Here is a 12,297-nt window from a genome sequence, read left to right as displayed (position 1 = left end):
TTGTGTAGTGATATGGATTAAAAATACAAATACAATGTTCAATCTTACACATACTTACCTAGTCTCCCATAACATCTTGGAGCATCCCAAATTTTGTGTAGTTCTCCCGGGCTCCTTGGAGTGTAGACCACTCTCCCTGATCCTGCTTGTCCTTCTTCTAAAGGCGGCTCAGCGGGACCGTGATGATACAATTTGCTTCATCAGGCCCATCGGGCAGGTCCTGATGATGCATTTTGCATCACCATGGTCTGCCCCATCGCATGATGATGCAATTACGTTATTGCTTAGCGGATGGCAGGGCCCTGGTGATGCAGATTGCGTAGTCATGACAGGGGCGGATCTAGGCAACTGCTCTACCCGGGAAGATTTTAGGGGGGGCGATTTAGGCCCCGCCCCCTTTCTAATTTATAAGGCTGCCGACGGCTGCACAGTATGTGAAGGTCCGCTCGGCAGTGACAGTGTGCTGCCCGGCTGCTCTGATTGTGTTTAAAACACAATCAGAGCAGCCGGGCAGCACACTGTCAATGCCAAACGGACCTGCACAGTGTGCAGCCGTCAGCAGCAAGCCCCTGCTAGGGGGGGGGGGGCGATTGCCCCGATCGCCCCCCCCCCTGGATCCGCCACTGAGTCATGATCCCTGCACTTTCTCCCAGGACCTCCACTTTGCGTTCTCCAGGAGGGAAGATCCTAAAAGTAGGTAGGTATGGTTCTACACTGGTTCTACATTTCAGTCAAAACTAAAGTGTATTGAAACTTTTTCCTGCCACCATCATCCTTTGTAATTGTAAGCCCAACAATTGTATGTAACATTGCTTGTGACAGTGCATAAAATGCAGAGGTTCCACTTTTTATGTGCTTAGAATGGTGGATGTACTGTACTGTAATGTTCTTTAATTCCTTGGAAAAAGCTGATGGTAAAATGTATAACCTATTTTTTGTTGGATTCCCTACCATGTAATCATCCCAAATGGTCTTTCTGATTCCTTTATCCTGATCTTAATATTAAACCTAGCTTTAACTGTCCTTGCTGTATTCTCCTTCATTTTCCTTCCATGTGGATGCCTCTCTCCCTCTGTATACCCCTTCCTGGTAACCAGGGCCGGATTAACCCTAGTGCTAACTACAGCCCAGGGGCCTCGGGCATCCAGGGGGCCCTTGAAAGTGCTCTGCAGCAGTATTGATCGGTCGGGGGCGGGGGCACCCCCGGCGCGATCAGTGCTGCTGAGCACTTTCACTGCGGTCCTTCCCCGACGCGCTGTAGTCTCCTTACTGAGGAGATCTCGTAAGTCTCACTCTCACGAGATCTCCTCAGTAAAGAGCGTACAGCGCGCTGGAGAAGGAGGTAAGTGCCGGGGGGAGGCGGCTAGGCTCGGCTCACCTGTGGAGGGGCGGCGGCTCGGATCACGGGGGGGGGGGCCCTCATGGGGGAATGGAGGCCCCCTTAGCCCAGGGGCCTCCATTCCCTTAATCCGGCCCTGCAGGTAACAACAAGTACATCTGAGAGTTTCCTGGGACTGACAGAATAATGGAGTGTGTGAAGTCAGAGCACTGTAGCATTAATCTCTCTCTGACTACAAATATAAGAGAGGATTCCTCCTCAATTAATGAGAACCGGCAGAGTTCAGACACACCCTGACCCTCCTTCATTCCAAAACTTAAATAGTTTACACAAAGATGTTACCTTGATTAGGGCTTTATTTAGACTCTTTGGAGAAAAGCTCATCTAATCCCTCCTACACCCTGGTGAAGGAAAGACACATATAAATTCATTTTTATTTTAGGAAATGCACATTTCCTTCCTTAAAAACTTGTGCCAGATTCTATTTATAGTACAATTTAAGTCCTGGTTTGCATGACGCTTAATGAAGACTTGGCTCGTCATTGCAACCAAAGAGTCAAGGAAAGGTTGAACAATAATGTCCGGAGGAGCTCCACAGATGCCTCTTTAGAGAGTAATATATGTGGTAATGAACCCACTATTATACGTTAATAATGTAGTAATGTATTGATTACTGGAAATTATAAGGATATCAGTAGTCAATGAGCAGTCCTGTGACCATATAAAGACACAAGGCTGCATGAGAAATGCTTTAATACAGGTCAGGGAAATCCAGGGCAATTCCCAATATCGTGATAATTATTACGGGTCATTTTATAATGACGTTTTCATTTTTAGACAAAAAGGGGGGTATTCAATTGTTAGCAAGATCCCCGGAAAACTAGCGCTCGAAAAATATTAGCGTTAATACGGTAATCACTCGCTGAATTTCATCTCGCAGCTCAGAAACGGTATTTACACGCATATTACCGTATTAACGGTAATATTTTTCGAGCGCTTGTTTTTCCGGGGATCTCGCTAACAATTGAATACCCCCCAAAGAACAACTTAAGGGCTAGTGTCAATTAGAGGGAATTTTTTTCTGCTTAATTGTGCCTCAGGCAGCAAAACCAGGATGGACAAATGCCAAGAGCCAGGTAGCTAATGCACCTAAAACATTACTGAAGGAGCCTAACTTTTGGTAGTCCTTTCTATTGAAGTCAATGGATACACTTTCTCACTAGCTCCATAAAAAGTCCTGCTGGTTCATAGATGTGACTGAATGCCTCCTGATTTCTACATTATTTTGTCCACCCCATTAAGCACAGTTTATATTATCCCTCCGTGTTGACTATGAACAAACTAACACCAATGTCTCAGCAACCTCTTTGCAGAGCCATCTTAATGCATGGGCACACTGGGCAGTTGCCCGGGGGCCCCACGAGCACAGAGTCCCCATAGGCTTGCCAACTTTTCAGTATATTATGCCGGGAAATTTATTCAGAACCTTCAAACCCTCTTTATTAAAACATTTAGGTTAACTAATCACCTCAGAAATTTTGCAAATGTTTATGTTGAACACTTGATTAATAATAAATAATTCATAGTAATTTCGTACTGTACTGTCTGTATGATTTACCAACTGAGTACCATTTTTATGTTGAATTTCTTGGTTTTCAACTTCCATGCTCATGTTATATTATCCAAACGTTTGTGGGGATTAATCTCTGCTGTACAGCATGTTTTTTTAATGTTATTGATTTTGTTAATGTTTAATGATTTTGTTGGAGGTACTAATAAATATAAGCTTAATGTTATTGATAATTTAAATTTTTATTCCTGTGAGTGGTTGTGTAGGTAGGGCCCCAGTTCACTGCTTTGCCCAAGTGCCTATAATGCTGTTTAAAAGGACCTGCCTCTTTGTCTGTTAGTTTTTTTTTTCCTGTATCTGGCCATATCGCCCAATGATATCATACTCTATTAGGCAGATCTTGTCCACTCTTGCCTCCCATTTGTCGGTAGGATTGACCTGTACATTGTTGGGTTTAGAAATCCAGGGCATGAGATAAGAACTCATTTGAGAATTTAGCTAGCTAGGTGCCATCACTAGGGATTCTAATGGTAGACTCATGTCCTTGTTTCAAGGCAGATGAATCTTTTGTCCAGCATGTACAATAAATACTGAAGAGATTGTAGAGTGAGAAGTACATTGAACTGCATATAGAATGCTAGTGGGCACTGGTCCGATACCAAATGTTATTATATTTTAGATATTTATTGAATAAATAAGTAGGCAATGTCTATTGTACATTTCTTAGTACTGCAGAATTACTTTTTCTAATATCCAGAACAGTGATTCATAAAAAAATGTTACACCAAAGTGCAGAAGCTCTAATGCTGGTTTACCCAGTAAGCTGTTTTCATAGCATGTCCCAGAAAGTCACACTTGACATGACCCAAGGAACAACCAACCAAGATTAATGGCTCCCTTGCCAATTCTTGAACACCAAGAACAATGATTGTCCCTCTATCCACCACCCATAAATTGCAGTTCTAATGATAAACTGAACAGCTAAGAGTGCAGCTGAAATAATCTTAGTGAGCATCAGGTGCCAGGAGTGTGAGTGCACACTAGGAAAAACTCATGTGAGATTTAGAGACTGTACTGATACCATAGTTGCAGTTAAACCTCATCTATGGGAGAGTTGGATATCAAGAGCATGGATGCACACTATGGGAGATATAAAGGTTAGACATGTGAAGCCAGGTACCACTACCCATAAAATTAACCAGTCCAAGACATCAGTGTGAAAGGCCTGCCATGAGACATAAGGTAAATGTAAATCCATTACCCAACAGCCGCAGACCTGGAGTAAAGAATAAGTAGAGTATATTTGTTAAACAGCAGGTGAGGGTCTGCTCTTGTGACAGATGAGCTTAATATGATCCGTTAAGCATGAGGAGAACTGGTATTCTAAGGGAAGATTGTGCATTGAAAGTAAATGTGGTACCTAGCTGTATCTCAGTCTTTCTTGTCCCACTGCATATGAGTCAGTGTGGGCAAACAGGAGTCCCCGTACATGCACTTCAAACAAATGAAGTGAAATGTATGTGAATTTAAAAGCATGTACATATATACCATGTAAAATCCATCTACATCAGTGATGAGCAAGCTGATGCATGGGCAGTTCTCAAACCTTCAAAAGGAGCGCATATTACCTTTAATCTCCGTAATAAATTAAAGCAATACACTTAATCAAATAAAGAGACACCTATCTGTAATAACATATCAGCAGGCATTTTACTGTAAGATAAACAAGCGTTACAAGGTATATCAAATACATTTCACAATAAAACAAGAAGTAGTTGGGGACGACAGGTGAAGACTTGAAGGGCCGCATGTGAGCCCAGGGCTGGCTATTGCCCATCACTGATCTAGATATTATGTAATGTTGTAAATAAATGCATGATCATTTATTCTCAATCAGAAGATTACCAGGTGCTCACTATTTCCATCAGCTGTGTTTGTACAACACTTTATATGCCTCAACTGCACTTAACTTGTTTGAACTGCATGTGTGGGGACTCCTGCTTGTCCAGACTGACTCATATGCCCTGGGAAAAGAAAGACTGAAATACAGCTGAGTGTTTAAGGTACCAGGTAGTTTTCACAAACTTCAAACCACCACAACACATCCTTGTCCTTTATACCTCTCAAAGAACTGAGACCCTGAGTCCCTCACTGTGAAAGACCATCTCCAAAAACTTCAAACATTCTAGAAGATTGTTGCACCATTTTTTGTCAGTTTGTTTCAGCATCAATGCACTACCTTTCCATACTGTTACGAATTCTTACCTGATCCATGCTCCACTGTTGCTACGATTGCCGCGGTCATTCTGCAGCTGGCACTTTCGCATGTCGGCTGTCACATGACCGCTGATCTGGATCACAAGCGGAGGTGCAGAGTGTAGAACAATCAGGAGTTAATAACCAGAGAATCAGTCAAGATCAGAACACAGGAGAAACTGAGGAACCAGCAGCAGCAAAGACAAATGAATTGGTACAAATTGCTGAGAAAGGCAGTCTCTTAAAGGCCAGGCATAGGTGAGTATGATCCCCGAGCAGGCAAAGAGAACTGCCCAGATACAACAGCAGCACCTCTGGTAGCAAAGAGGTACTGCAGGCCCAATACAGAATGAAGGTCAGAGTCTTAACATAGCTTCCCTCCCTTTTTAATGAGCAGCTTTCAGACGCTCCACATACTTAATTTTAACTGTAGATGGAGTGTATTTTTGACAAATGGCATTGATTAAATCCAATGTATTATGGATTATGGGGTCATCAGAAATAAGAATTATTAAACCTATTTGGTTAAACTGGTTTGAAATATAAATCAGAGATTTTTCAATCTGTTTCATATATAGTTGAAGAACTGCAGAAAACGGTTCAAGGTCTCCATCAAAGAAAACTAGGGAGGGTCTGAAGATTCAGAAGAAGAGGCCTCTGGGCACTCTGGCTGGGCAACAGTCTGAGAGGAGTGCCCTCTGGGATGGCAGGACATGAGTCCCCGATTGGGTGGGCTGAATGAGAGTCCCCCACTGGAAGGGCAGTGGAACAGAAAATCTTGAGTTTGGATGGAGTAGATAGCTCAGATTCAGACTGAACACATATCCTAGGGGGCCCAGACTGAACACACGAATCAGCAAGAGGTACGGACTGGGCACATGACTCGGCAGGAGGCCTGGACTGTGCAAACGACTGGGGCAGGAACTGATGTGAGTGAGTTCTCTGTACAGCGCTGCGGAATCAGTTGCGCTATATAAGTGATGATGATGATGATGATTTACGTTCCTTAATGAATCAGGCCTACCATGTGCATTTCATGTGCCATCCCAACCATTTTTGCTGGTAAGTTCACGTGTCTACATGAATTTTACCTAGAAGCATGGAATGCTACACAAGAGAGCTGAAACAGATACTATTGGAGTTTTCCAGGCAGAACAAGCCACTCATTCATATTACAATACAAAAATGTATAAGCGTTAAAACACAGCTAATTCACTCTTATATGCATGGTTTACCACATTCAAATAACTTGCTATATCTGGTATCTGGAATGTACCGTTTTATCTACTATGTAAACATATTTTTCATTACTATGCAAACACTTGTGATATCAGCACTTTCAAACTAAATCACAAGTGGTAACACATACCATTACTGATAACAGGCAGTGTGTTTGTATGTGGAACAGACTGCCTAGACCTAAAGTTACCAGAAATGGTGTATGTCTCATTTGTGAGGATAGTCGAGTACCTCATACCTCTGTATATACAATGTTTTGAAAAGGATGACTCCCAAGATGACCTGCACCAAAATAAAGCCACAAAGGAGTCCGGTGGAATGGCTATGACCACAGTCGGAAGCCTGCCGCAGGTCCTGCTTTTTGTTTATGGAGAGGCATGGCTGGAAGTACTGTAGATATTGATTATAAATTGTAATGCTATGTATTATGTTCTGTTAAAAATTTTGATGCCAAACAAAATTATAATAATACATACATGATAATCACAAAAAAGGAATCAAGAAGTAAAATATCATTCAAAAAAAGAAGAAAAGGAAAGAAAAACAAGTAAATATATATAAAAAAGAGAAAAGATATATACATTGTTAGGGCCCACGACCACCAAGATGAGCTTTTAGAACAGTTAGGGTAGAGATCTTCACCTTTAGCAGCCGCCTTTCCCGTAGAGCTTAATGTGCTCACAGGTACTCAGATGCCCCCAGGTCTTAAGCTCAGAGTAGTAAAAGCTCATCAAAGATGGCCGTAGCGCAGATGGAACCGGGGGCGCTAGCCCAGACTGGAGTGTGTGGTCAATGGCAGGCCAAGGCCACTGTCATGAGGACACGCTGGGCATGCCTTGCCATCATCTTCTTTCTTTATCCAAATTGTGCCCCTCTAAATGCAGTAGGAAGGGCTCTGCTGCCACCACTAGGCTCCTTTACTGGCACCTAGAACCGCTTCCCTCTGGATAACTCTCACTGCTAGTGTACCCCCTTGCTGGGCACTTGGGCTGGTACCCTTGACCTCTTCCTTCAGGTCAGGGTCGCTGTGGTTGGGGTCCCCTGGCCTACAACACTGGCCAGAGATGCAGGGTAGCGGGTCAAACGTTGGTACTAGATGTTGGGTCCCAACCTCAGAACAGTGGGATAATGGATTAGATGGGTCTAATCTGTAGGTCACAGGAATTACAGCAGGCAAGTAGGCGTGAAAGCAGGATCTTGGAGAAGTGATATTTTTAGATCAAGAAATCTTTATAAGGACAGTTACGCATTAGTTAGGGGGACTAGTGCTCTCCAGAAGTCAGATGGTAGAATGCTCCAAAACATTGTCAAACAGGGATCTTTTTATAGCGTTTCTGACACATATGTTGGCAGGGGGTAACTCAGTCCCCTGATCCTTGCTGGCACCACAATGTCTGAGATATTACACCCTATGTTTACCTAAGGATGTAATATTCTCTAGACCTGGATTTAATGAAATTTTAACAAAATTTACATTAATCTGTAATTTCCCAAATCTCTTGCTGATTACTTTTTCAGAGGTTTCCTATCCCTCTAAGACACAGGATGGAAAAGCTATACAAGACAGAAAGGTAACGACCCCCTGTGCATTAAGACTAAAAGATATGTTGGTCATTCTGAAATAAAAAGACTTAATTAACATGAGATTTCCTGCCTTCAGAAGCTACAAAAACAAATTTCCTCCTACGTGATCTACAGCCTCAGAAATCAATACATTTCCAATACAGAAGTCAGTACATTTGCAATGATATACTGTACATTGTGGGCAGCACGGTGGCTAAGTGGTTAGCACTTCTGCCTCACAGCACTGGGGTCATGAGTTCAATTCTCGACCATGGCCTTATCTGTGTGGAGTTTGTATGTTCTCCCTGTGTTTGCGTGGGTTACCTCCGGGTGCTCAGGTTTCCTCCCATACTCCAAAAACATACTGGTAGGTTAATTGGCTGCTAACAAATTGACCCTAGTCTCTCTCTCTCTGTCTGTGTGTGTGTATGTTAGGGGAATTTAGACTGTAAGCTCCAATGGGGCAGGGACTGATGTGAATGAGTTCTCTGTACAGCTCTGCGGAAACAGTGGCGCTATATAAATAAATGGTGATGATGATGATGATGATTGTCACACTGCACCACTAATTAAAATAAATTTATAAAGCAAGTTGTCTAGAAGTTATCCAGCCACAGTGGGATACAGCTGTGGACATTTTTTCCTCCTCTGCTTGGTGTCGTGTCTAATTATTGTGTGACTGATGGTTGGATATGTTGGGACATAGAGGTCCAGTCATGGCCAAAAGTTTTGAGAATGACGCAAATATTATTATTCACAAAGTCTCCTGCCTCAGTTTTTATGCTGACAATTTGTATATACTCCAGAATGTCATGAAGAGTGATCAGATGAATTGCAATTAATTTCAAAGTCCCGCTTTGCCATGACAATAAACTTTATCCCAAAAACAACATTTCCACTGCATTTCAGCACTACCACAATAGGACCAGCTAACATCAGGTCAGTGATTTTCTTGTCAACATTGCTTTGCACAAAAAGGGCTTCACAAGCAAGGATATTGCTGCTAGTAAGAATGCACCTAAATCAAAGATTTATTGGATCATCAAGAACTTCAAGGAGAGTGGTTCAATAGTTGTGAAGAAGGCTTCAGCGCACCAGAGAATGGCCAGCAAGTGCCAGGACCATCTCCTAAATTTGATTCAGCTGTAGGATCGGGGCACCACCAGTGCAAAGCTTGCTCAGGAATGGCAGCAGGCAGGGGTGAATGCATATGCATGCACAGTGAGGCGAAGACTTTTGGAGGATGACCTGGTATGAAGAAGGCCAGCAATGAACCAATTCTCTCCAGGAAAAACATCAGGGACAGACTGATATTCTGCAAAAGGTACAACGAATGGACTTCTGAGGACTGGGGTAAAGTTATTTTCTCTGATGAATCCCCTTTCAGATTATTTGGGGCATCTGGAAAAACGCTTGTCCGGAGAAGGAAAGGTGAGGACTACCATCAGTCCTCTGTCATGCCAACAGTAAAGCATCCTGAGACCATTCATGTGTGGGGTTGCTTCTCAGCCAAGGGAGTGGATTCACTCACAATTTTGCCTAAGAACACAGCCATGAATAAAGAATGGTTCCAAAACACCATCTCCCAACCATCCAAGAACAGTTTGGTGATGAACAATGCAGTTTCCAGCATGATGGAGCACCTTGCCATAAGGAAAAAGTGATAACTAAGTGGCTCGGGGATCAAAAGATCAAAGTTTAGGGTCCATGACCAGGAAACTCCCCAATCCCATTGAGAACTTGTGGTCAATCCTCAAGTGGCGGGTGGACAAAAAAAACCTACAAATTATGACAAACTCCAAGTCTTGATTAGGAAAGAATAGATGGCCATCAGTCAGTATGTGGCCCAGAAGTTGATTGACAGCATGCCAGGGCGAATTGCAGAGGTCTTCAAAAAGAAGGGTCAACACTACAAATATTGACTCTTTGCATAAACTTAATGTAATTGTCAATAAAAGCCTTTGACACTTATGAAATGCTTGTAATTTTACTTCAGTATACCATAGCAACATCTGACAAAAAGGTCTAAAAACATTGAAGAAACAAACTTTGTGAAAACCAAAACTTGTGTCATTCTCAAAACTTTTGACCATGACTGCAGGGGGGAATTCAATTTCCCCCGAAGTACCGCCGAGTTATAGATATTACCATTATTACGGTAATATTAACCCGGCTTTCTGCTCCCAGCTCAGGGAGCTGCGATCAAAAAGCTGGTGTTAGAACTACCATAATAACAGTAATTATGCGCACTATTACCGTAATAACGGTAATAGTTTTAGCGCGGCGGTACTTCGGGGGAATTGAATTCCCCCCTAGATGTTATGCTTGTCTAAGGTCATGCTCATTGTTTGCTTCTCTATAATATCAAGCTTAATTATTTTTAATCATTTTGACATAATTGTAATCCTTACAACAATAGTGTAGGTAATGGTGCAAAATTTGTACCATATCCCACCTGTACCTCCTCCATGGTCCAGTGTATGTTGAGGTTGCAACCTGTAATATATACATGACGTCTGATGCTGCATTCCACATAGATTCCCCAAATTACACAGAAATAACACAGTTTTGCACAGAGATACTTTAGATGCATTAATAGCCCAAACTACAGAGAACTCTCCCCTCTACACACGGACTTACATTTATTACAGAGATTTCCCCCATTGTATAGTCAATACCATATTTGCATGGACCTTCTTGCACACAAAGGTAAATCCTCATTGAGTAGAGTTCTCCCCAGACCTCACTTACCTTTTTACAGTAATAGGGTGCCTCCATTTTGCCTATAACCTCCACATGACTTGGAGTTTTTAAGCCTATTCAGAGCTGTGAGTATTTTTATCATCACAACTCTATGACTGTCTATATGATCAGAGAGATGCACTGAGTCTGGAACCTCCATACAGTCATGTGGAAGTTCCAGACAGTGACCATGGAGGCACTTCACCACCAGTACTGGTGGCAGGGTTCTTCTCCCCTACCTGACAGATAGGGGCCCAGGTGCTATGTGTGACAGCGGAGGTGCTGGTATGTATGAAAGGCTGGATATGGTTAGCATGTTCAAGCACAAAACCGTATCTAGATACACTTGAGTATAGGACAAACCTCTTCCGAACAAGGAACACATAGGCATCACTAATATTTTTAACATAAATAAATCAAATTTAGGGATATTTATTATTACACAGCCCAACAAAAAAATCTTTTCACTTGCTAAAGATATTTGAACGAATTTAGGATATTTTGTGGTTGCTGAATTAAAAAATGAAAGCAGTTTTTTTTGTAATTGGCTCTATTTCTTGAGATAATGGACACCCTCAATTAATAGGAAACTTAGCCATAATGCATGCATATGGGAATCTACCAGAACATTCTAGAAAGTGAAACATGAGAATATTCTATGTGTTCACTCCACGATCCTTCTAGAATATCCCCCCTCTGTATATAAGTGATTGGTCACCCAACCAGCAGTCAGTTGGCAGTTGAGCGGTTCGCTTTGTCTGTTGTGTTTTTCTTCCACTAGGGTCAATTTAGACAGAGGCCAGTTAATCGATCATGAAGTTTTAGAACACTGGGTGGAAACCAGAACAACTGGAGGAATCCCCCAGTGAGAATATACAAACTCCACCTAGACCTCACTATAGACGGAATGGAACTTGAGGCCCCAGCACAGTGGGGCATAACAAGGTAAATATTTCTACAGTAAGAATAAAGATATTGTTTTTAGAATTACCAAATCCTGCTGCTTTAGACATATTCCTCAGTCTATCTGATTATAAAGTCAGCCCTGATGACTATACATCCAAGGGCATAGTCTATAGGTGTTCCATTGTTTGGCTGGATAGTCCAGGTTTTAAGAGGTTAAAGAGGCATGGTCTATTAGAAAGTGATCCAGTATCACAGTATATTGGCACATGGGTGGGCAGCTAAAGAGCGTGACATGTGTAACTGGGGCTGGGGCTAATTTTCCCCTGGTTTAACTTTATATTATTTAGTATTTTTATATTTTTTAAACAGTTTTCCAAATGAAACCACATTAATGTCTCATTCATTTCTCTATTAGCCACCATACACTAAAACCATCCATTTCAATCATCGGTGACTATATATTAAAATAACACTTATCCCAGCGATTGGTGTAATTACTGCTTATCATGATGATAAAAAAAACTGACTGCACTTTAACATTATTTTAAAATATCATTTTCACATAAAATAGGTTTTTTTGCTCTTTGATAAATCTGGGGGTAGATTTATCAAACCTTCTAAAAACGTAAAAGTGGAGGTATTGCCCATAACAACCAATGAGATTCTTGTAATCATTTTCTAT

The sequence above is a fragment of the Mixophyes fleayi genome, chromosome 6, assembly GCF_038048845.1.
Source record: "Mixophyes fleayi isolate aMixFle1 chromosome 6, aMixFle1.hap1, whole genome shotgun sequence".
NCBI classification, from domain to species: domain Eukaryota; kingdom Metazoa; phylum Chordata; class Amphibia; order Anura; family Limnodynastidae; genus Mixophyes; species Mixophyes fleayi.
This window is presented reverse-complemented; position numbering follows the sequence as displayed.